General features: G+C 45.0%; 1 protein-coding gene and 1 pseudogene across 4 annotated transcripts in view; one reads left to right on the plus strand and one right to left on the minus strand.

Annotated features, from left to right (window-relative positions):
* Positions 1 to 23,976, minus strand: part of LOC121440679 (E3 ubiquitin-protein ligase NEDD4-like) — a 323,668-nt gene that overhangs the window by 164,151 nt on the left and 135,541 nt on the right. The window lies entirely within an intron of this gene.
* Positions 9,843 to 10,135, plus strand: LOC121440680 (annotated as a pseudogene).

Below are 23,976 nucleotides of genomic sequence, written 5' to 3' on the forward strand. Positions count from 1 at the left end.
ACCCTCATCTCACCCCAGGTGCCCAGAGGTGAAGGAAGCTGAGGAGCTCAGTCCTGTTCACAGTGTAATATACCTCCTGTCATTTGGGCAGCCTGCCCACCTATCCCTGGCTTGCCGCCTCTTGTGATTAAAGAATGGCCAGAAGCAACTTGTGTGTGAAGGGTTTCTCTTCCTTACACTTCCTGATCATTGTCCAACACTGAGGGAAGCAAGCCAGGAACTCAAAGCAGGAGCCTGGGAGACAGGGGCTGAAGCAGAAGCCACAGGGAGATCGCAAATCCCTGTAAGTTAACACACCTAAACAAGCTGTGTAAGGCGCGTGTGCGCACACGTGTGGGCGTGTAACAGTGTGCCCCTGCACATAAATAACTCGGCTCCATCCTTCAGAAGCCATGTTTAAAAAAAATCTGGGCATGTAGCATGTATGTGTAATCACTGTAGAGGTGGAAACAGACAGATTACTGGGGCTCACTGACTAGCCAAACTAGTCCATGTGGAGGTCTCCAGCTCAGTGAGAGACCCTGTCTCAAAACAAAACAAAAACAAGGTAGATAGTACAGGAAGAACAATACTGGAGGTTGTTCTCTGGCCTCCGCACAACTGTGTACACGCCTGAACACATGTGCCTGCACACACAAACGATAGAGCACCCATACTTCCAATTTAACGCTACTTGTGATGGGCTGGACTGTAGTCCTCAGAAAGCATATGCTAAGGTCTTAATTAAGCCCAGTGCCTCAGAATATGACTACCCACAGATGGGATCTTTAAAGAGGTAAAAAAAAAAGTTAAAATAAGGTCGGTAGGGTGGGTCCTAAACCCATATATATGACTGTGTCCTTATCAAAGGTAAAGTAGGACCCATATAGATAGGCAAGGGAAGATAGGATGGCCACTGCCAGCCAAGGAGAGACAAAAGTAACCAAGCCTACTTTCAAACACCTTGACTTTAAGACCTCTAGGCCTGCGGAACTGTGAGGGAAAAAAACTATGTGGCATCTGTGATGACAAACCTAGCGAATGAATATGCCAGGTAAGGGATGACGTGTGCCAAGGATTAATATAAAAATGCCACCCACGTGGACTTGTGATTCACACCCACGCACTTCGCTCCAGGATGATCCATCTCTTCTTGCCCAGCAAGGATGTTTGGAAAGCTTGGTGGAAGAACTTCATTCTAGAAAAGGGTAAGACTTTTCCCCTCCATTTCAGTCAAACATATCAAACAAGGGTCCGCAGGTCAATTGAGTCCTTCTGTGGAGTCCACTGAAACCAGCTTGTGCTGAGCCTGACCTGCAATGCAACTAACCAGTCATTAACAATCTCAGCACTAAATTAAGAAATGTTCAAAGATTTTCATATATATATATATATATATATATATATATATATATATATATATAACATTTAACACGCACATATATGTATATGATTTATTTAGTTTTTAATTAGCAGTGGCCAGAAATCTACTTCTTTTTGACTACAGGATGATATGAGGGCCCAACCACAATAGTGGAATCAAAGAACCATGTTCCTACTAACTAGGGTAACCTAGAACCACCCTAGCTGCCTGATCTCCCATGTTTTGTTTCCCCATTCTTGGTTTGCTTTGGGAGTGAGCGGCATCTTGTGCTCTGTAGGATGTTTAACAGCATCTTTGCCATGGGACAAGGAATGACAGTACTGCCGTGCTTTAGCATGTCCCCAACGGAAGCTCAAGAGCACGTGCCAGGCTGAGAAAAATAAGGGCTCCAGATTTGATAAACAGGAAGGAGTTGGTGTCTTCAGGCTGATGATGCCTCAGTTTCACAACACGGGCAGCATACAGTCAGCACCTGGAGCAAAGCAAGCAGTTCTTCTTGGCATGGCCCAGCGCCCTCCCTGATCAAGGAGAGACCACAGCAAGGACCCGGGAGAACGACCAGGGAAGGACCGGCCAGAGCCTTCATTCTGGCTTAACTCTTAGAGACATTTCCAGGCTGTCTGGTGGTGTAACAGTAAAACACAGGGAGCTCTTCCCAGCCACTGTGCAGGCTGAAGCAGTAGGATCATAAATAAAAGCCCTGCCTGAGATGCAGAGGGAACTCAATACTAGCCAAAGATGGAGGGGGAGGGACAAGAAGGAGGCAGAGGACGTGCCCAACATGCACTTGGCCCTGGGATCAAACCTCAGTAACTCACATACAAAAATTATGACGTTTCCATAATTCTATATTATCTGAGTTTAAACGTACAGCTATGGTTGATTCCTGGGCAATTCTGATGTTATTACCAAACAACTGGATTGACATTGTTTATTATTCTTAGACAACTGGGTATTCTATAACCTGGGTCTTATAAATATTATTAAATTAAATCATTTTAAATGTGGGTTCTGAAGGATGAAAAAGAGGGCCTCATGCTTACAGGGCAGACGCTTACATATTTCATGAAATGACCTCAGCCCAGTGCCTATTATCTATGTGAAGAAGCAAACTATTACACACACACACACACACACACACACACACACAGATCTTACACATCTACCTTACACATCTAGGTCTTAAAAAATGGGTGACATTAGATCAGTATGTTCCAATGAAATAGAAGATGCATATTTATGACTTATTGTTTTGTATATGTGTGTGCATGCACGTGTGTGTGCACACATGTTATGTGCCAGGTACATGCAGGTGTCCATGGGGGCCAGAAGAGGAGACTAGACACCCTAGAACTGGAGGTGCAGTCAGTACTAGGTCATCTCATGTGGCGGCTGGGAACTGAACCCAGGTCCTCAGCAGGAGCAGCAAGTTTTCTTAAACACTGAGCCATCTGTCTCGGCATCTGTCTCTTGAGCCACGGGAAAGGATAACTGAAGTTTAGGTGATATAGCCAAAAGGAATATGGATAGTTAAGCGTGACTTCAGTCTAAACAAGATCTTAAGAACATAAAATTTGAGTTTCTTAGTATTCCAAAAGATAGTTCAGGTTTTGAGTTTTTATTTGCTTTTAATCGTAAAAGGATCTGCCAACTAGCAAAATCTTCAGGGATTTTTTTTTAACTCCCGAAAGTGCCACCTTGATTTATCTATAATATGCAGCCTCTAAGAATTATTAAAAAATATAAGCCATCGTGGAATGTTTACCACATATCTCATTACAAACATAGCCAAAGGGGCTGGACAGAAAGACGAGGCGGTGAGCAATTTTATCTCCCAGGCTGCTTGGATTTATAGATAAACGGCTTGTACTTTATCGTTACATCTTATCTGCTATGATTAATTGATAAAAGCTATTTAAAAACTGGTGACGTGACTGGGTGCTGTCACTTCTTTAGGGATAAGTAACCAAATGCAGAGAACCCAGATGCTTGATGTAAAAGCCCTAGTTTCTCCCTGTCTTGCTCAAAATCAGCTACAGTAGAAGGGAAGCTGGAATACTTGGTGGGGGAGGATGAGGAAACCGAACCAAACAAGGATGACAGCGTGCAGGCAAACCCCTTATGTAACACAGGCAGAGCCTGGCGGTCTGTATCACTGGCTCCCGAATTCCTTCACAAGTTCTTCAGACTCTCCTGTCTTGGTTCAGCTTTTAATTCCAATGTCTCACCAGAAATGAGGATGTGTGTGTGGCTAAGGTCCTTTATAGGTTCCTGGGATTGTGTCCTGACGTGCTTATCACAGTATCAAAAAAGGACATGGTTTCACCCAGAGGAGGAAAGGGTCCCTGAGTTGTTCAAATACCATTCAATATGCCCAGATCTCTGCCCAAAGCACATAGTTCCCACCTCTGCACCCCCACCCCACCCTCCAAGCCTCTGTGGTGTGGCAGCTTACAGACAGCCCTTAGCTTGTGGAATGATTGAATTACTGATCTGGAGTTTTCAGGGCAATTATCCAGATATAAATCCAAACACACTGGCCTCCATGATGTCCACTCAGCACGGGACCGGCTCCGGGTTTATTTTCACTTGAATGTCTAACAGACATAGGAGACTTCAATGGGGCTTTGATGGAGGAAGGTCATTGGTCATTAGCTAATAAAGGAACTGCCTTGGCCCATTTTATTGGTTAGAAGATAGGTGGGAGGAGAAAACAGAACAGGATACTGGGAGGACGAGGAAGTGAGCTCAGAGTCTCGACAGCTCTCCTCATGGGAGCAGACGCCTGAGAGAGACGCCATGCTCCTGGCTCCTGGGCAGACACACGCTATGAAGCTCCGACCCAGGATGGACATAGGCTAGAATCTTCCCGGTAAGACCGGTGCTACAGTTTATTAGAAATGGGTTAATCGGGATATCAGAATTAGCCAGTAAGGGCTAGATAGAAATGGGTCAAGCAGTGTTTAAAAGAATACAGTGTCCGTGTAATTATTTCGGGGCATAAGCTAGCCGGGCAGGCGGCCGGGGTGTTGGGGACGCAGCCCCACCGCCGCCCTTATTACTTCAGGGCTTAGGTTCCACCTCCCCGCTGCTCATCCTCCTCTGGGGCTATCAGCCACACACTGTTCTTGTCTTTCTCTCACACACCTAGCCCTTCAGCTGAAAGGAACCCAACGTCCCAGTGAGCCCCCAACTACCTCCTCCTTTCCACACCTGATGCCACCACTCTGGTGTTGAAGACATATACACCCCATGTCCCCTCACCCCTGATATCATACATCAGCCTCCTAATTGGCCTAGCACAGCAAACCACTCCCATCTCTGGCAATAAGGAGGCTCACTTCCTACAACCTCAACCATAAAAGTGCAAATTCCTTACAATAGTCCATGCCACCCTGAGGAGCTCTGCTTCTGCCCACTCCCCAAACCTCATTTCCACCACTCTCTCCCCAGTCCCACTGGCCTTGTTATCATCTAAACCACAAGGTGTCTAGTAAGTCTCTCATTTTTGAAGTGAGCTCAGTGACTCTTTCTGCGGACCGGAACATAAATAGGAAATGGATAAAATATGGAGCAAAGCATTTAAGTCTCCAGATTTGTTTACTTAGGATTCCCATTTCCAAGGAAGAAACACAAAAACAAAATTTAGCTTAAAACATTTTGAGTTTCCACAAAGATATTCACATCTCTTTCCATGGCTGTAAAAAAAACTAGAAACTTCCAGCAGACATAACAAAATAAGATCCTGAACACTCAGAAAACAGAATGTCATACATATCATACGTTGGACTGAGTGACAATGTGGTGAGGGCAATCACAGAAAAACCCACACCCCCTTCCAAAAGATAAACAGAAATAAGCTGTCCCGGTAGGCAGTGATGCTATGGTTGATTGTTCCTTCGTTTGTTTTCAGATTTAAAAACTTGTGTAATTTTTCTTTTTCTTTTTTGGTTTTTCGAGACAGGGTTTCTCTGTGGCTAATTTTTCCAACAAGAGGGGAAAACCCCTTCTTCTCTTTAACAAGAACAAGTAATGCTATAAATAATAGTTAACCTTCCAAGTCACCTCAGAAGGGATATTGGAATTTTAAAAGTGTCTACATAATGAGATATATATATATATATATACATATGTATATATATACATATGTATATATATGTATATGTATATATATATCAAGTGTAATCACTGACTTCATAAAGAAGTGGTCAAATCCACTTGTTTTCTTTTTACAAAAAACTTAAATTGATGAAAAATTAATAATCCAGAGAAAAATGGACAAAGGGCTACCAGTGAGTCCTTTATAAAAGAGGAAATAAGAGTACTAATTAAAGAGAGAAAGGTGATGGGTTCTCCTTTCCTGCTGGCAAAGTAAAGGGATTGATAACCAGGGTGATGGGCAAGCTCAAAAGAGATGCTGCGCTCAACACCAGCTGGAACCCGATGCAACCAGCTGGAACCACTGGGAATTAGTGGGCAACTTCTCAGGGTCTACTCTGAAATGTCTCCCCAGGTTCATGTCTGAATGGACGCTCCCCAGATGGCGGTGCTGTGTGGGAGTCTGTGGAGTCTGGCTGCTTTGGGAGCATATCACCAGGCCAGGCTGTGAAAATTAGTTAGACCCTCCTCTCGCTCCATCCTGCCTTTTCTGCTTCCTGGTCTGTGCTGTATGAAGGGTCTCCAAAACAAGCTCTCCATAGCCTGGACCATCACCATGCTTTCTCTAGCAAAACGGATGAAAATGCAGGAACCCGTGAGCACCAATAGCCTATTCCTTAAGCTTGCTCTTTTAACTGGGGTGGGGAGGGGATGATACATACATGTGCCCCCGTGGCCATTGTTCCTCAGATGTCGTGTACCTAGGGTTTTATTGTTGTTGTTGTTTTGTTTTGTTTGGCACAGGGTCTCTTGCTGGCCTGGGCTAGCTAGTCAGTGGGTCCTAGGGATCCTCCTGTTGCCTTCACATGAGCACCAGAATTCCAAGTGCCACTGTCAACACAAAAACAGCTTTTGGTTTTTACGTGGGTTGAGGGTAGGGGCTGATACAAACTACGGTTGCAAGCACTTTACCAAATGAACTGTCTGCCTAGCCAGACACTGGGAATGTTCAAAGTCCCTCTGATCTAGTATTCAAGTCTAATAATTGTTTTTACAGAAACCACAGATGTATCAATAAACACCATGGATATTTTCAAGATAGGGCACAGGTGGGAAGATGTCCTAGCTCCACTAATGGGTTTTGAAAAACACCCAAGCCATGTCATGTGCTGAAAAGTGGTACACAGACTGAGTCTCAGGAGAAAAAAAAAGAGAGAGAGAGAGAGAAATTTAAATAAAACGCTCAGAAAATCCAGGAGGATATCAGGATATCAACTCAAGAGCGCACTAGAAAAAAAAAAAAGAGTCCATGGTTTAAGAGAAATGAGTCAGGATTTCTAACCTCAAACCACAGCGCTCTGCAGCTTCCTCCACAGGGAAAGCATGGGATGTGGTTGACTTGTAACAGATGGGGAGCAGCTCAGCTGGTAATCTGGCAGGGAGGTGAGGTCTAGCAACCCACGCTGGCTTGTTCCTTGTCACCCACATCGACCTTTGCTCAGACCAGAAACATTTCCAGCTCACCCCCTCCCCCTGCTCACACTCTGAAGTCTCAGGAGATGAAAGCCAATCAGTCCCAGCTCTGATTCTTCCCGGTGATGACTGTATGATATTAAAGAGAGCAAATGTTCCATAAACCAGCCACTCTCCACTGATGGCCGTTCATAACGTCGGTATTTTGTGCTGCTAAAATGGCAAAATAGGTCTATTTATATATAGCGCTGTGCGTTTTCATTTCTAAAAGAGATCTGGATGAAAGCAGGTGAGAGGTTAATGACTTTTATTGTAATACAGACTGCAGTCTGTTCTGCAACAGAGCCAAGGGTGAGCCACATGTTTATCACGGCGTGAGGGTTAGCCTTGGTCCTAACTCCACTGCGCTGGGAGGCACCTTGGAGGTTACACAAGCAGAGCTCTCATTCCATCTGTGAAGGAGGTTTTAGAGTGTTGACCAAGGTGAGGGTCTGTCCTGAATGTGGGGGCACCGTGGCCTGGGCCGTGGAGGACAAAAGAGAGGAAGTAAGAAACTGGCTCCAGCATCACTCTTCTTCCTTCCGCCATGAGGTGCACAGCCTCCTCCTTCCTCCATGGGATTCAGACTCACTCTAGGCCCCAGGTGATAGTGCCAGCTATCCATAGACTGAAGCCTCTGAAATCACAAACCAAGTTTTTCTTCCACTAAAACTATTGGCTGGGACCAGTAAGACAGTTCTGCAGGTAAAAGGTCTTTCCACAAAGACTGTCAACCAGAGTATGATACCTAATTCCATGGTGAAAGATGAGAAACGAATCTCAGAAGCTGACCTCTGACCCACACATACACGCCCACGCAGGCACACGCATGCACGCGCACACATACACGGCCCCCCTCCATAAACAAACAAATGTGAAGATAATACAAACAGCTGCTAGGCTTTTGTTGCTGTGACTAGCACAATTAGTATCACGACACTATGACATCCTGACACCTAGTACTGTCCTCTACTGTCTCCAGTCAGATGGGTTTTCAGTTACGTCTCATTTTATTCTGCACTTCCTAGCAAGAGGAACTGACTGTGTTTTGTTTTGTTTTGTTTTGTTTTTATTTTTAATAGGCTTGCTGCTTGTCTGAGTTTATTTTCTGTGGTTTACATGATTTGTTTTATTTGGAGACAGTCTTGTTACTCACCAACATGTAATCTTCCAGCCTGGGATTACAGGTGCAGCCCACCCCACTCCGCTCCTGTTTATAAATATATGCCTTATTAACTCCACTCCTGTTTATTAATATAGTCCTTATTGACTTTTCCTTAATTGTGTCATTCCTATCAATTTCTAAGGCACTGGTATGCTAGCGACAGTAGCCCACTGTCTGGAATAGCTAGTCTGTCTCTATTTAAGCCATGATCTTTTACCACTAAAATATGCCTCCATTGTTTATAGCTTGTCCACATTAAAATTTCTTCAACTCAGCCAGGCGATGGTGGCGCACGCCTTTAATCCCAGCACTCGGGAGGCAGAGGCAGGTGGATCTTTGTGAGTTCGAGACCAGCCTGGTCTACAGAGCTAGTTCCAGGACAGGCTCCAAAGCCACAGAGAAACCTTGTCTCGAAAAAGCAAAAAAAAAAAAAAAAAAAAAATTCGTTCAACTCCTCCCTTCTGCCAAGATTTTACCATCAGTTTCTTATATTCACTTCTTAAAAACTGAACTGTCTGATGCTTTTAGGAGTTAGAAGATTCTGGGGCTTGTTTCTGAGAAGAAAACTGAAGACCATCCCTGTGTCACTCCTGCCTCCCAACCCCAGATGAAGAGATGGCTGTGCCTGTTCTGTCCATCAGATAACACGTTTTTCTCAACACCATGCAACTGAGTACATGAATTATTCTTTACCCAGTGAGGGAGCCATGCATTATGTGGACCCCTGAATCGATACCACGTGGCTTGGACCATGAAAAATTTTCTCGGCGTACTATGAACATCTGTGAGCCAGATGCTCACTTTGCTTCTCTCCCCTCACGTTCATAATTTCCCCAGAATTATGCATTTATCCTTTTATATGAACATCAAGATTATTTTATTCAATTAAAAAACACCTCTGGAATTCTAATTAGAATTGCAATAAATGTGCTTATCAATTTGTATTAAATACATTTATGCATTTCATATTTTCATTCCTTCGTATTTTATTTCATGCTTTTCCCTAAGATTGATGTAGGAATAGTGTGCTGGTTAGCTTTTTTGTCAAGTTGACACAAACTAAGGTCATCTGAGAAAACAGACCCTCAATTTAGAAAATGTCTTATCACACTGCTTCTAGGCAAGTGGGGGGGGGGCATTTCCTTGGTTAATGATTGATGCAGGAGGGCCCAGGTCACTGGGGTGGTGCCACCCCTGGGAAAGTGTTCCTGGATAGTATTAAGAAAGCAGGCCGAACAAGCCAGTAAGCTGTGTTTCTCCACGGTTTCTGCTTTAGTTCTTGGCCCCAGGTTCTTCCTTGAGCTCCTGGCTTGACCGTGTTTCATAATGGACTATAAGCATAAATTGAAATAAACTCTCTGCCCCCCAGGTTGCTTTGCCATGTTGTGTATTGTATCAACAGAAAGAAAAGGAAGGCAGGAACTGTACCAGGAGCGCACGTACAGCTGTTGAAGATGTGGCCGTGTGGGGGAGGACTGTGGAGGCATTTAGAACTTTAGACGAAAAGATCAAGTGCTCAGAACTCAACAGGGTGTTCTGTGGGAGCTTGAAAGATAAAGGATGCCAAAATAGTGCAGATGAGCTTGGGAAGCTTCAAAAGGAAGTTTTGAGAGTCCCTTCAAAACTCTATTGGGACCATGTGATATTTTGAATTAAGAATCTGTGGTTCCTCTTCCAGTCTTTGGCCTCGGTGGCAGAAGAAAGATGACGAAAGGAATGTCATCCTTTGGAAAGCACCACAATAAGACGCACACATTGTGCCGCCGCTGTGGCTCTAAGGTCTACCACCTTCAGAAGTCCACCTGTGGCAAATGTGGCTAGGATGCCAAGCTTAAGAGACAGTATAACTGGAGGGCCAAGGCTAAGAGGCAAAACACTGTCGGGACTGGGAGATGAGGCACCTAAAAATTGTCTGTCAGAGATTCAGACATGGATTCTGAGAAGGCACAACACCTAAATCCAAAAGGGCAGCTGTTGTAGCATCTAGTTCATCTTAAGGATCTCACTCGGTCATAAAATAAATGTTCTAGGTTTTTTTTTTTTAAAAAAAAATCTTTGGTTCTGGTCAGTGGGGCTCAAGAACCAGCTCTGTTTTAAAAGGCAACAGAACCACTAAGGTGAAACCTTTGCTTTCCTGGGACAATCAAACCCGGTAACCAAGACTGAGAAATTAGTGGGGATTACAAAGAGGTCAGCATCATTGAGGCGAAATCTTCTGATCAGTGGTTTCTCAGGCTTAGCAGCCAGAAGCCATGGTCTAGCGGGTCCCAGGGTCATATCCTGTGTCGGCCGAAGCAGTTGGTAATATGTAAGAGTTTCTTAGATGGTACTAGTTTGGGAGGCATGAAGGGGCCATGGAGACCAGTTGAGGGCTGGCACTGTGAGAGACCAGGAGAGACCACTGGTGTGGGTGCACCCTCAGGTGCAGCAGAAATGAAGGGGTCACACATGGAAGATGGGGCTTGGAACTATGGGACATGGTCGGAGTACCCGAAGATAGCCCAGGAGAGGATTTGGTGAAGGTGCAGCCCAGTTGCAACAGAGACTCCAGAATTTGGGAAATGACTGAACTGTGGGAAGACCACCGAGGACAGCAACAGCTGTGAAGTGGAGCTGGCCTAGGAGGCAGAATAGACCGTGAATGGCAGAGCTCAAGACCAGCCCAGAAGATTGTGAGTGCATCCCCGATGGAGGACACTGAGCTACATGATTGAATTTATACTGCTGGATGTCGGCTTTGCTTGATCAAAACTGTGACTGTGCCCTGGTTCTTCCTTCTTGGAATAAAAAGTATGTCACTGAGTTTAGTTTGTAGGAGCCTACAGCTGAGAGACTTTGGATTTTTAGAGAAAGAATCTTTGGATATTTTATGGAGCATGACCTTTTTAAGTATTTGAATCTTTTGAAGACTGTGGGACTTTAAAAGCCACACTTATGTCTTATATTGTGGTTAACATGAGATCTTGGGGACAAACAAGAAAGGAATCTTAATTGTGATATACTTGTGTGCCAAGCAGACAAGAGGTCAACTGAGCCTGTTATAGTCTTTTTCATCAACTTGACACAAGCTAGGGTCATCTGGGAAGGGGGAGACCTCCATTGAGAAAACGCCTCCTTAAGATTTGCCTGTAGGCAAGTCTGAAGTATGTTTTCTTGATTCATGATTGCTGTGGGATGGCTCAGATCACGGGGGTGGTGCCACACCTGGGCAGGTGGTGCCACACCTGGGCAGGTGGTCCTGGATGGTCCGAGAAAACAGGTTAAGCAACCTAGTTAGCCTTGTTCTTCTACGGCTTATGCTTGGGTTCCTGCCTCCAGGTTCCCTCAGTGATGGGACTAGTGATAGTTGTTTCTGATCAGGATGCTTTGTAACAGCCACAGAAACTTAACTAAGACAAACAGTGACCTTGCATTTCCACACATTTCTCTTTGAAAGGACAGACTTTTTTTTTTTCAAATGTTTGTTTTTTAAATCTAGCTCCTTTGATAATCTTTCTTACTGGTCTAGAAACTTTTTTCCCTCAAGGCTCTTGGAATCCCAGGCACACAAACGTTTCAAGTGAGCTTTAAATAGAACATTAAATAACTGAAAAGGGGGACACCCTGGCTGATTTCTAATTTTAACTGAACAGTTTGAGAGTTTTGACTTTCGTTGTGAAATACACACACACACACACACGCGCGCGCGCGCGCGCTAGTGCACCTTTTGTTAATTTTTCCTTCCTATTCTGCTTTTTCAGATTTACTGTATTAGAAATATCTACTAAACTTCATCAGCCAGTTTTCCAGTCTCTCTACCTTCGTGGCAAGCACGTATCTCCTTTGATATACAAAGGGTGTCACTGAGCGGAGTTCCCAGTTTTTAACCACCACAGCTTCACTGTAGGAAGGGATTGACCACAGGGTATTAGCCTTTTAATAGACTCACAAATCTACTGGTTCATAAGTTATTGTAAACTTCTTGCATAGATAATAATAGTTTACAGCCCTCAATTGTAGCAATGGGGCTATGGATGGTTAAGAGCACTAAACTGCTCTTGCAGAGGACCCAGGTTCCACTCCCACTGTGGTGCCTCATTTAAAAACAAAGCAAAACTTCTAAGTCCATCAGCATCTTATTGTGTGCCAATTTCAAACATGCGCATAATACAATTTATACAATCCACTGCCTCTTCCCATCCCTGCTTCCTATCCTCTCCACCATTCTTCCAAGTTCATGTGCTTCTTTTTTAAAGCCCTTCAACTCCATCTAGTGCTCTCTATGTGTGCACGGATACAGAACCATCTATTGAAGAATGGGTAACCTGTCCAAGACTGCACCCTTGAAGAAAACTGACCTTCCCTACCCCACACCCAGCAGCCACCAATTGCCAAGAGCTCCTCAGCTAGGGGTGGGACTTAAGAGCCCCTCTTCCATCCATGCTGGGAGTACCACGATACCAGGTTAACTGAGAGTCTCTCTGGGCTTCGCTATGTCTCCAAGTAGGATAAGCAACACCCAAACCCCATGTTCTTTAAAGTTAGCTAAAATAGCTTTAAAAATATCTATGTAGCCTGCCTGCCGTTCTCCACGGCAATTCTCTGCTGCCCCGGCTTCTCTTCTATGGAAACTGGTCTGTACCTTTGTTCTTGGATCAGTTTTGGTCACTGGTATTTTACAAATGAATCAGCCCTATGTTTTCAAGTGTGTTGGCTGGGGTTGTGTATGCAGCTTTCCCGCAAGTTCTCCCACCCACCCACCCACGAGCACCCCCCCCCCCCCGTTCCCTTTCTCTTCCCATTACTATTGCCTAATTCTTTTTGTTTGTTTGTTTTCTGAGAAAGGATCTTGCTATGGAGCTTAGAATGACCTGAAACTCAGGATCCACCTGCCCCCACATCTTTCTCACTCTGTTTTGAAGAACTCTGTGGGAAATAAGAAACAGTACTTATTCCTAATCCACGCAGGGCTCCTTACCTATCTCACGAGGGGCCTGAAGTTGTACTTTTCTCCCTGCAGAATTCATCAAGGCAGCTAGGCGTGTGTGTGTGTGTGTGTGTGTGTGTGTGTGTGTGTGTACAGCAGGAGGGAGGCATTGTTTGCACTGCTATTTCTAGTGCAAACGGAATGTTTGTTAAGGTCCTTGGGCTTCCAGTCTGAGGCAGAACCAGCCACTGTGTTCTAAACCATGGATGGCTCTCTGCGCCTGGTAGCAACAGCACTGCTATTCTCCCACAGTGCTGCTCTCAGGGCTCAATCACGTAGTCACCATGCTGGGCCCCTACTATGGATTCCTGTCTTCTCTTCTTAGGAATGATGGGAGTTTGCCATTTGTCTTTTTGACTAGGCAGGTGCCAGACTTAGTTAACCTTTCAGGGTTCTGTTTGGTTCCTATTTTAACCTCTGCCATTACCTGCTCATTTCTTGGTCCTTGTTTTGTTTTGTCAATTTTCTATTTGGTTCACTTTCCAAATTCTTACAAACTTCAAGCCTTAATGCTACTTTGCACCCCCAAACTTTAACACTAAAAGCAGCTTCCCTGGTCTAGATGATATATTATATAAGAACCGTTTTTTTTTTCTTCAAAGAACAGGAAGAAAAATTACCATACATAGAAACAAAGTTTTTAAGATTCTCCAGCCTAGGCTGCCCTAGAATTCCTTATGTAGCTAAGGAGTCTTGAACTTCTGACCCTCCTGCCTGTACCACCTGAGGGCTGGAATTACAGGTCTACACAGCGCACAGGGTTTATACAGATGAAAGTTTTAAGAGCCGCAGTGCAATTAAATCATGGTGTGAACATGTAGCTGGCATTCTCAGAGCAGAGTGATGGCAAGAAAGTCGGAGGACAGCGATGACAAGGAGAGAGGGGTGTTGCCTCCCTTCCTGACACAGGCTTGGTTAGGGTTACTCTCACTGTGATGAAACACCATGACCAAACACAATTGGGGAGGAAAGGGTTTATTTCGTTCACAGTTCCATACTACAGTTCATCAGCAAAAGCAGTGAGGGCAGGGACCTGGAGCCAGGAGCTGAAGCAGAGACCATGAAGGGGTGCTGTTTACTGACAGCTTGCTTTCTCATAAACCCCAAGACCCACCAGCTCCAGGATGGCACCACCCATAATGCGCTGGGTCATCCCCCATCAATCACTAAGAAAATGCCCTCCAGGTTTACCTGCAGTCCAATCTTATGGAGTCACTTTCTCAATTATGGTGGCATTTTCTCAACTGGGGCTCCCTCCTCTCTGATGACTCTAGCTTGTGTCAAGTAGACAGAAAACTAGTCAGTACCCAGGGCAAATCTAAGTAAAATCTCCATCTTCCTCTCACACCATGTAGCTGTTAGCCTGCATCTGACATTCTGGAAACAGTGGCTGTGCTCATGGCAAGCCTAAGAAACAGCACATGCTGGCGGGGGATGCCTTTGCTTCCAGCAATGCAGAGGGAGAAGTAGGCGGATCACTGTGCAAAGTCAGCCTGTTAGTTCCAGTTCAGCCAGGGCTACATAGTGATACCTGTCACAAATAAATAAGTAAATAACTACTAACCAAAAAACAAACAAACAGAACATATGGCAAAAGAAAAGCTACCATCAGAATAAATCCTGCAGTTAATACATATTTCTGCCTGGATTTAAAACTTCAACCTATAGGACAGAGAACATGGCACAGCATTGCAATGCTGGGCTAGTATCCATAGTGCCCTGGATTCATTCCCACCACCATTCAAGAAAAAAAGATCACTTATACCTGTGATCCTAAATTAAGCCACTCTGGACTCTGAATGGACGAAGACCTGCTCACGAGGCACCATGTAAGTTATGGAAGAGGCATTTACTGCATGTGCTGGTAACTCAGGGAGCCAGAATAAAGGATCCTTCTGAAGTCACCATGCTCCCAAGTTCAGCAATGCACACTAGAAGAAGAGATCTCATCTCAGCTTCCTGTGGCAAGTCACAGAAATGAATGCTGATGGGACCAAGGTCTATGTATGCAGGGTGGTGTGGGAGGCACTGACCTACAGGCCATCTAAGACCAGAAGCCACCCTGCTGCTATGCCCTTAATCCTCACTATGAGAATTTTTGAGGTGTTAAAGGTCCCAACCTGGCTGGAGGCATTGGAAAATGACACTCAATTAGAACCACATTCGTCTCTACCATATTACCTCAGAATTATTTTATGATCTGGGAAGAGTCTGCACTAAGGCTTTTCTTTTTAGACCCTATGACAAGAGAGTGATCAGGAGGCTCAACCCTTAGGAGAATACATTTTAGAGGCTCTAATTCATGACAAGAATCAACATGCTAATAATTTATTGGAGGGTTAAAGTGAGTACCTCTGTCTGGTTGCTAGCCAGTCCTTATGAGGGCTAGAACCCCAAGGAAAACTCAGGATCTTTTATACCTAGTTCTTTCCCTTTGTTCCTGAACACTTTCCCCAAGTTCCCACAATAAAAAATGTTACTATGGTAACAGCAAGTCTTCCCGGTGGCCACCACCTAGTGCTCCTCAGGGTTTCCTGAACCTCTGAGGAAACAATCTCTTTCCTTCAGGTCAGATGCACTTCAGGAGGAAAAGAGTCCCAGCTCTCTCTACTTCATGTTCACAGCAACAACTGGGCCACACCCTGTCCACACAATCCATAGACTATCATTCACCAGCCAGAGGCTGGGCACACGCGAGAGTGCAGAGGCAAGTTTCAGGGTAATAGAGTCCCCAGACCATCCCTGCAGGAGGTGCAACGGTGCTGCTGTCACCAAGTCCAGAAATTCCATAAAGCAAGGATTTAGGGTTCAGGGGTCCTATGCCATCAAACCTCTTATAATCTACCGGCTGGTTCTTCCTAAGACTGACCACCAAGATGCATTAATGCATTTCTATTGCACTAGCAACAGTAACAGACCGAAAACAACCCCCATGTATACAAAGACTGGACTCCAATTGCAGAGAGCAAAATCCAGCTCTGACGTTACAGATCAAGGCTCTGCCTGAACTCTGGACAAATGCCCTTCCCCATTTTCCATAAAACTTGTAAACAAGGCACCGAGTTAAGCGCTGGTTCCTTCACTCATGCATGTTGCTTTCCGCGTATGAAAGACTGTTAGTGTACTGCTGGAATCTCCAGCTCCCTCCTGCCCGATCTGAAATCCCCATTCTTCTCTCTCCGAATCCTACCCTCTCAGAGCATCTCCAAGAAAGAAAAGGCGCCAAAAAGTCCACTTCTGCATTCTTGGTGGCTGTGGTGGCTCCTCCCCTGAAATTGCCAGCAGCCCAAGTCCACTCCTTAAGCACTCAGCTTTTGATCACACTTGGGCACAAACCCAGCTTAGGTGGACACATCATCACCCCTTGCCTACAGGCTATATAAGTTCCCTCCTTTGGTTTGGGCATGTGACTTCTCCTCCCTAGATCTCTGGGGCCAGAGAACTCACTCAGTAGTTGCTCTGCTCAAATAAACCTGTTCTTTTCCTTTTTCAGTTTGGCTTGATCTGGCTTGCTGTGTTGGCGAAGAAACCTATTATCGCGATACAGAAAAACTAGTTAGTTAGGGCAATCTGTTTTCTAAAGTTTACTGGCCATCAGCTCCGTGTTCTGGCACAGAAATCACCTGTTTATGCTCGCTAGACCCTACAGGTTTCTCCTCTTACCCTTCGAAGTACTTTCTCATCAGGGTCTAGTCTGACAGCTGCCATGCTTAGCAAACAAGAATGTGCTAATAAAGCTTAACAAGAGAGAAAGCTGGGGATGGCGGAAGTAAGGTGTGTTTTTAGCACACGGAACAACAGAGGAGACAGGGGTGTCGGGCTTGTGTACAGGATGGGTAGGAGAATGAGGTACCTAGGGACAATGTCATTGTTTCTATCACAACACTGCTGGCACCTGTCACGTGTCCTTTAGAGAGAGGAATGTCATTGGTTCGTGCTTGCATGCTTGTGTTCCAGTATGGAGTCCAGGAGTAATACACCCATCATGCCTGCTTCAAGTATCCACACGCTCGACACCTCCCATCTTAACAGGACCCTGCAGTTCTGCCACACCTGTCCCATCACCTTGTCTGTGGTCCTTGATTTTGTGTGTAATACTTCTCCCGTCTACCCTAAGCTCTAGGATCGTATCTCTAGGCACTTCAGGCAGTGTGATCATCCTCCAGGGTTTTGTGTATGAGGCCAGGATGGAGCAGACCAGTGCAAACAGCTCTGCAAACATAGAATGAGAGACTGGCCGCTTCTGGCAGAGAAACTGGGTGCCATCTTCAAACTGACTCCACTCATCTGAACCAAACCACATTCCTATCGGATACTTGGGGCATCTGGTAATGAGCGCAGAGCAGCCCTCACAGAGAAGGGTGTCACAGGTACACAGAGGACAGAAAAGATTGAGGTCTTCACACAGAAGCTTGTATCCCAAAGGGGACTCACCGGTGTAGGAAGACTTATCCTCACACAGAGGGTGTAGAGGGGCCAGGACAAGAGGATCCTGGGGTGTGGACACAGGGCAAAGGAAACAAGAATCCCAAATGAGGCAGAGAGCAGATAGCAAGAGGGCAAGAACAAACGGAGCAGACAACAGTGCTAAAACAATATATTTAGAATATTCTACCTGCGTTCAAAGGGAAGGCTGGAAACTCCCTTTGGAGCTGATGGGTCTCTATCAATTTTCTTAAAGCAAAGTCTTCAACTGGTGACTAACGGATAGCCCTGAAATTTCAAGATTCCGCTTCCTACGTGCTTTCTATTCTTATTCTAAACCAATTAATCATCCCGCTTTCCTCTCCCAATGGACACACTGCAGTCTCTCTGTCTCCCCACTCCCTTCCCACATCCCTCCAGTTGAAATAACCCAAGCTCCCTAGGATTACAAAACAAACTTTCAAATATTATTACCAGAAACATTGCCTCTAAATATAGCCTCCACAACGCCGAGAAGGGGCAAATATTTTTGCCAGGTGACCCTATTTACCTCCCTTAATCACTGTTACTTTCTCAGTCAGTTGTGATCGGGACTCACTGCCAGTGTTACCCAGGCTTGACTGTTCAGGATCCTGCTGACCCACAATCGTCCAAGTACAAGCTGACTGAAGATCACAGAACCACATCAGTTCATTAGAACTCAGAGACTGATGCTATAAACAGCAGGCAATATAAGTACAGTAAAGAGGTATGGTATCTATGGCTGATTCTATATTGCCATGGGCAATCTTAGAATACCTTGTAGTTGTTGATAAAATAGTTAATAATTTTAACTCTCAATCTACTGATTTTCTTTAACACAGATACACAAACACACACACCCACATACAGACACACAAACATTTATTGTTTGTTTATGTGTGTCTGTCTGTGCAGACAGCCGTGAAGGACAGAAGAAGATGTTGGGTCCCTTGTAGGCAGTTGTAGGCGTTTGTGAGCTACTGGACCTGGGTCTGGGGACCCACCTCTCTTTTCTGCAAGAGCAGTCATGCTCTTAAGTGCTGGGCAGTCTCTCCACCCCTCAGTTCAGCCTTGTCTGTTAAGCTGCTCACAGGCCACTGGATATTTGCATCTCATTTACATTCTACACCTTCACTGGTAGGACGTGGGGCTCCTCTTTTTGATGCCTTTTGTTCTTAGCCTCCCTCCCCCTTCACTGCACTCTAATTTCAGAGTTGGGAAGCTCGCTTTTTATCTCACAAACCACATGACTTCTCCTTTAGAACTTTACATAGTATATTCTGGATTCATGCGACACCCTCCCCAGCTCCAATGAAGACAAAGACCTTGTTTATAATGTGTGTTCAAGGCTAGGAAGGATATGGACGCTCTATACCTACTTTAAGATGACTGGCCAACGCTCAGAAATACATGCAGTTCTCCTGTGTCACAGCCTGTCACCAGCAGATACAAACGCCCACCCGTTAAAGCAACAAGAACCGCATTTGCCTGTCTAAATGGGTGCCAATTTGGTTGCCATTGTCTGGTAAAATCCCTCCTTGTGGGAATGTCAAGGTGCCCATTAGAATGCAAGCATCATGAAATCAAGAAACGGCTTTTGTCCTTTTGCAGTGTACACAGCCGACTTGCTTATAAGCAAAGTCAGCCCATAAGCAAACAAATACTATAAACAGACAAATCACCCTTGGCCTGTAAAGTGGAAGGCAGGCAGACAGGGCGGCAAATCCAGCCAGAAAGCCAGCGACACTCGTGCTTTGCAATAGCTGAACTTTCCTCAGGTGGCTGTGTCGTCAGAGCAATGGTCCTCACTGTAGACTACCGGAAGGAGCTTTGCTTGAGTCAGGCTGGCAAGATGGACAAAAATCTCAGAACTGAGGAACAGCTTTGCATCCTGAATAAGACACATCGTTACATAGTTGTTATTTTTCAAATGTTTAGGGTCTGATTCACTAATCTTCCCAGACAGTCTGGCAAGACTGGGTTTATCTCAGAGATGACGACTAAATGGAGAACTTGCTTTAATTATATAAAAAGTAAAAAGAATTAGCGAAATGTTTTTAATCAGCCATAGTTATTTTAACATTTACTAATTTGGGTACAGCCAGCATTGCATAAGAAGAAAAGATCATCTGTTTCTTTGTATTAAAAGTTGTCTTTTTAAAAACAAAGCAACGCTGGTGCACTAAATCCTTGCAATCACCATGCTGAACCTCACGACTACACTCATCTACTTAGATTACCGCCTCTTTCCAATATTGGCCTCCCAAAATTGAGATTCAGAGACTAGAAATACTAAATCCAACAAGACAAGATTTTTTATGATGACAACGATTTCATTACTCGAATCACTTCAACTGCCAAGTCTGTTTATGCATGACTTACGGAGTGATTTACAATTAAGTTTTTCTTTAAGTACATATGGAAGCCCTAAAACATCAGCTATTAACATGTTTGTGCTCACTCATGCACACACAACATGCACCTCAGGGTGGCTGTAAAGGAAAGCCGTAAACTAACAATGCTCACACGTGTGCAAAGGCAATGATGAGGCTATAGTGTTCCTTCAGTTTTCATGTTCCAGGGCACCAGCACGTGAAGATGTCAAAGCCTGCACCTTATACGATACCACAGTATTCACACACAATCTGTGCACATCTTCCATAACTTATTATAATCAATGCCATGTCAGTGATCTGGAAAACAGTCTTTTTGGGTTACTGAGGGGTGGGTGACAAGGAAGAAGGTTCTAGACGTGTTCGGTATAGATGCAGTTTTTTTCACTTGCATTTTTTCAGATTTCCACCGAGCCTCTGATTGCTTGGAGCTGTGATTCTGGAGCCACATACACAGATTCTATGAGGAATGTATACAGTAAAGAAAGCCAGGGCACTTGTCAAACAAGAGGAGGGTGGGACTTCCAGCATGGCGAGAGAGGACAAGCTGTGCTGAATGCATGAAGCAGGAATGGCAGGCAGCACTATCTAGAAAAAACCCTCACAGCAAAGAGGCCAAGCTGTTCCAGGGGAAGTCTGGGTGGCACACAGACAGCCAGGGTGGAGGATGCATCAGGGAAAGTGAGAATCCATATGTGGAGAAGAATCGTGCACTACCCTGGTGACTAACCACTCCTGGTTCCCCTCCTGAAGGCGGCATCAGATCCGGTCTTTCTCAAAACCACTTTTACATAGGAGGGTCCTTAGAACCCACATACTTAGCATACTCCAACTCCACAAGTCTAGGGCAGGGCCTGACACCTACCTGCCTAACAAGCTCTATACTGCTACTGGTACATGGACTGTACTGTTGAACAGTACGTCCCTAGACTGGAATCGTGCCAGGGCAGGCAGAGAGGGGAAGAAGAGAGCAGACAGAATACGCCTGCTGTGGGGGTAGGAGGTGGGAGTGAGATATGGGTGAAGGCAGGGTCAGGAGACACAGGCTAACTGCTGCCCTGACATTTCCTGGATCTCATGAGCATCGTGTGGAGAAGGGCAAGCCCCTTCTAGTTTTCTAAATGTGGGGAGCAGGTACCAGGTTTTATGGGAAGACAGCTGCCTCTTCTGTGGGTACAACAGAGTAGGGCAGAGCTTAATACAGCTCTGGGGAGACCATTTGTCTCCAGGATGACAGTGTTACTAAAGCCCACTAGAATGCCAGGGAACACCCGCTCAAGGCTGCTTATTACAGAACACCAGCCACACCTGGGAATAGCAGGTCTCCTAGAAGCGGGCTGATATGCTTTCACACCATCCGTAAGACAAAAGGGAGCTGCTTTTTAGGTCAAAAGAAAACAGAAATGTTGCATGGATTTTTGACTCTCACTGTTGATAGTAATTTCTTTTCTTTTTCTTTTTCTGGTTGTTATTGTTTTTGCTTTGTTGTTTTGTTGTTGTTGTTACTATTATGCTTTTTTTTTTAAGACAGGGTTTCTCTGTGTAGCCCTGGCTGTTCTGGAACTTGTTCTGTAGACAATGCTGGCCTCGAACTCAGGAATTCACCTGTTCTCTGCCTCCCAAGTGTTGGAATTAAAGGCTTGCACTACCACTGCCTGGTGGAGAGTCAGTTCTTTACAAGTCAGCCTTGACTGACAGTGGCAGGCACCTGTGGCCCTCTCAAACCCATGCAAAGCCACCAGCACGGGAAGCAAGTCAGCCCTCACAGGAAGGACATCCTGTAATGGTGGAGCGAATTCTCAAACTTGCTCAGTCTGGGCCAGTTCGACCAGGTCATACCTTCTTTGGGTCTGAAGTTTCCCAATTGCTTCTCTGGGTACAGGCAGACACACAGAAATACTTCCACCATTATCACATCCCCAAAGCCAGTTTAATCTAGTTAAGGAGTCAAGAGGCATATGCATAAAAAATTAATCCTGAAGCTCTCCTAGAGCGGCGGCGTGACAACACAAGGTGTCAGAAGTGAGCGCACAGTTAACTGAGAAGTGAATTAATTAGCTGGTGAAGCTGCCCGAAGAACTGAACGGAGAGAGAAAAACATGTCAGAGGCAGTTGGAGAAGGGAAGCTAACCTCTCTGAGCCGGTTCCTTCACCTCCAAAGGCAGCATGTCAGACTTAGGAGCGCGAAGATCTCAGCGGTTGTTTCTAGAACTGCATGGTCCCTTTTCGTGTCAGCCTCAGGCTCACACTGAGTGCCACAGACGTGTGCCTGCCTGCACCATCACCTCACGTCAGAGGGAAGCCCAAACCCATCTAGGGACAGGGGCCCACAGCCTGATCCTCTACTTGCTGCTTCTCTCTGTGAAGGCCCCCTCCCTGCTCCAAACAGCAGATCCAGAAACTGAGAGGGCAGGCCTATAGTTCAGGGGCTGAGCACTTGGCCGGAAGCTGCAAGGTCCTTATTTTCAACCCAAGTCTGTCTCCCACTACCCCATGAATAAAAACTATCAGGCAACTACTAACTTAATAATTATTAACTATCAAGCTATGTTAAAATAAGGCACTCTACCAATAATTTAAACTTGAAAGATACTTTTTAAAAATACTTTTTACATTTATCTGTTTGTTGGTCAGCTGGGTTTTTTGGGGGGAGGGGGTGTCACGGCAAGCATATGGAGGTCAGAGAACTATTTACTCGTGGGAGCAAGTTCTCTCTTCTATCACATCAGGTTGTGGGTGTGGAACACTAATCTTTAAGCTTGGCAGCAATGAACTTTATCCAAAGTCATTTCCCTGGCCCTGTCAAAGATACTTTATTACACTAAAGCTGTATCAATGACAGCTCTTTTAATTTGTTAACTATGTCCAATTGAAACATATGCGCGCGCACACACACACACACACAGATGCACGCGCATACACATCTACATATACACATAGATATACACACAGACATAATACACACACGCACATCACATATACACATAGATATACACACAGACATAATACACAAACACAGAGTGAGTTTTACTCCTTGTGACCAGACCACCCAGACATATTCTTTAAAGTCAAGCTCTTAATCCCAATGTCGCAGACACTCTGGGCTGGGCTGGGCTGGATACATGTGACAGATGCCTCCTGCACAAATTAAAATTAGAATAGCAAGACACCCCAACCCACAGGTGCCCGCCCACTTCCCACCATCATCTTCTGTCTCAAATTGTGGCAATCAAAGAAAGTCTCCAGAAGCCACCGCATGTTGGGGAAGGGGACAGAACCGCCACTACTTGAGAAGCGCTTTAAGCAATTAATGCTAAGTAGATATCGCAGAGTCCAGAGTAAAGGAAGTGACTATTTTAATAGACCGGCTGGGAAAATGGGTCAGTGAATAGAGCACTCACCATGCACGCTCAGGCCTAAAGCGTGGATCCACAAAACCGAAGAGAACCCGGGTGAGTATTGTGCAACTATCAACTAGCCCTCCTCCAAGAGGGGAGGTGGGGACAGAAGAGTCCCCAGACACTAGCAGGTCAGCTAGCCCGGAGCACACAGCAATGAACAAGGAGGAAGGGGACAGCTGACACCTGAGGTTGCCCTCTGGCCTCCACGTGTGTTGTCCCACATAAATGTACATGTATACACACACGTGTCCCCCCCCCAAATCAAAATAATTCAAAACTCCTTTCTGAGAACATACAAGCCGGTGTTTATCCATAAAACATTCCCTAAGAGGAGCGAAGATGCGAAGTCAATGTTTTGCCCTCAGTTGTAATGAATTATGATGCTTTCTTATTTTTGTTTGTTTTGAAACAATGTCCCATATAGGCGGCAGACTTGAACTTGTTTTGTAGCTAAGAATGACCTTGAACTCCTAATATTCCTGCTTCTACCCCACAATAGGGGGACTCTAGGCATGTGTCACTATACCCAGCTGAATTGGTACTTTTTTTTTCAAAAAAAAAGCATGTAACATACATTTTATAATTCCCTAGTAAGAAAGAATTCAGTTAAAAATCATATTTAAATCCTAACC

The sequence above is a fragment of the Microtus oregoni genome, unplaced genomic scaffold (assembly GCF_018167655.1).
Source record: "Microtus oregoni isolate MIOR12 unplaced genomic scaffold, Mior012 000069F_ref0000032, whole genome shotgun sequence".
Classification (NCBI taxonomy): domain Eukaryota; kingdom Metazoa; phylum Chordata; class Mammalia; order Rodentia; family Cricetidae; genus Microtus; species Microtus oregoni.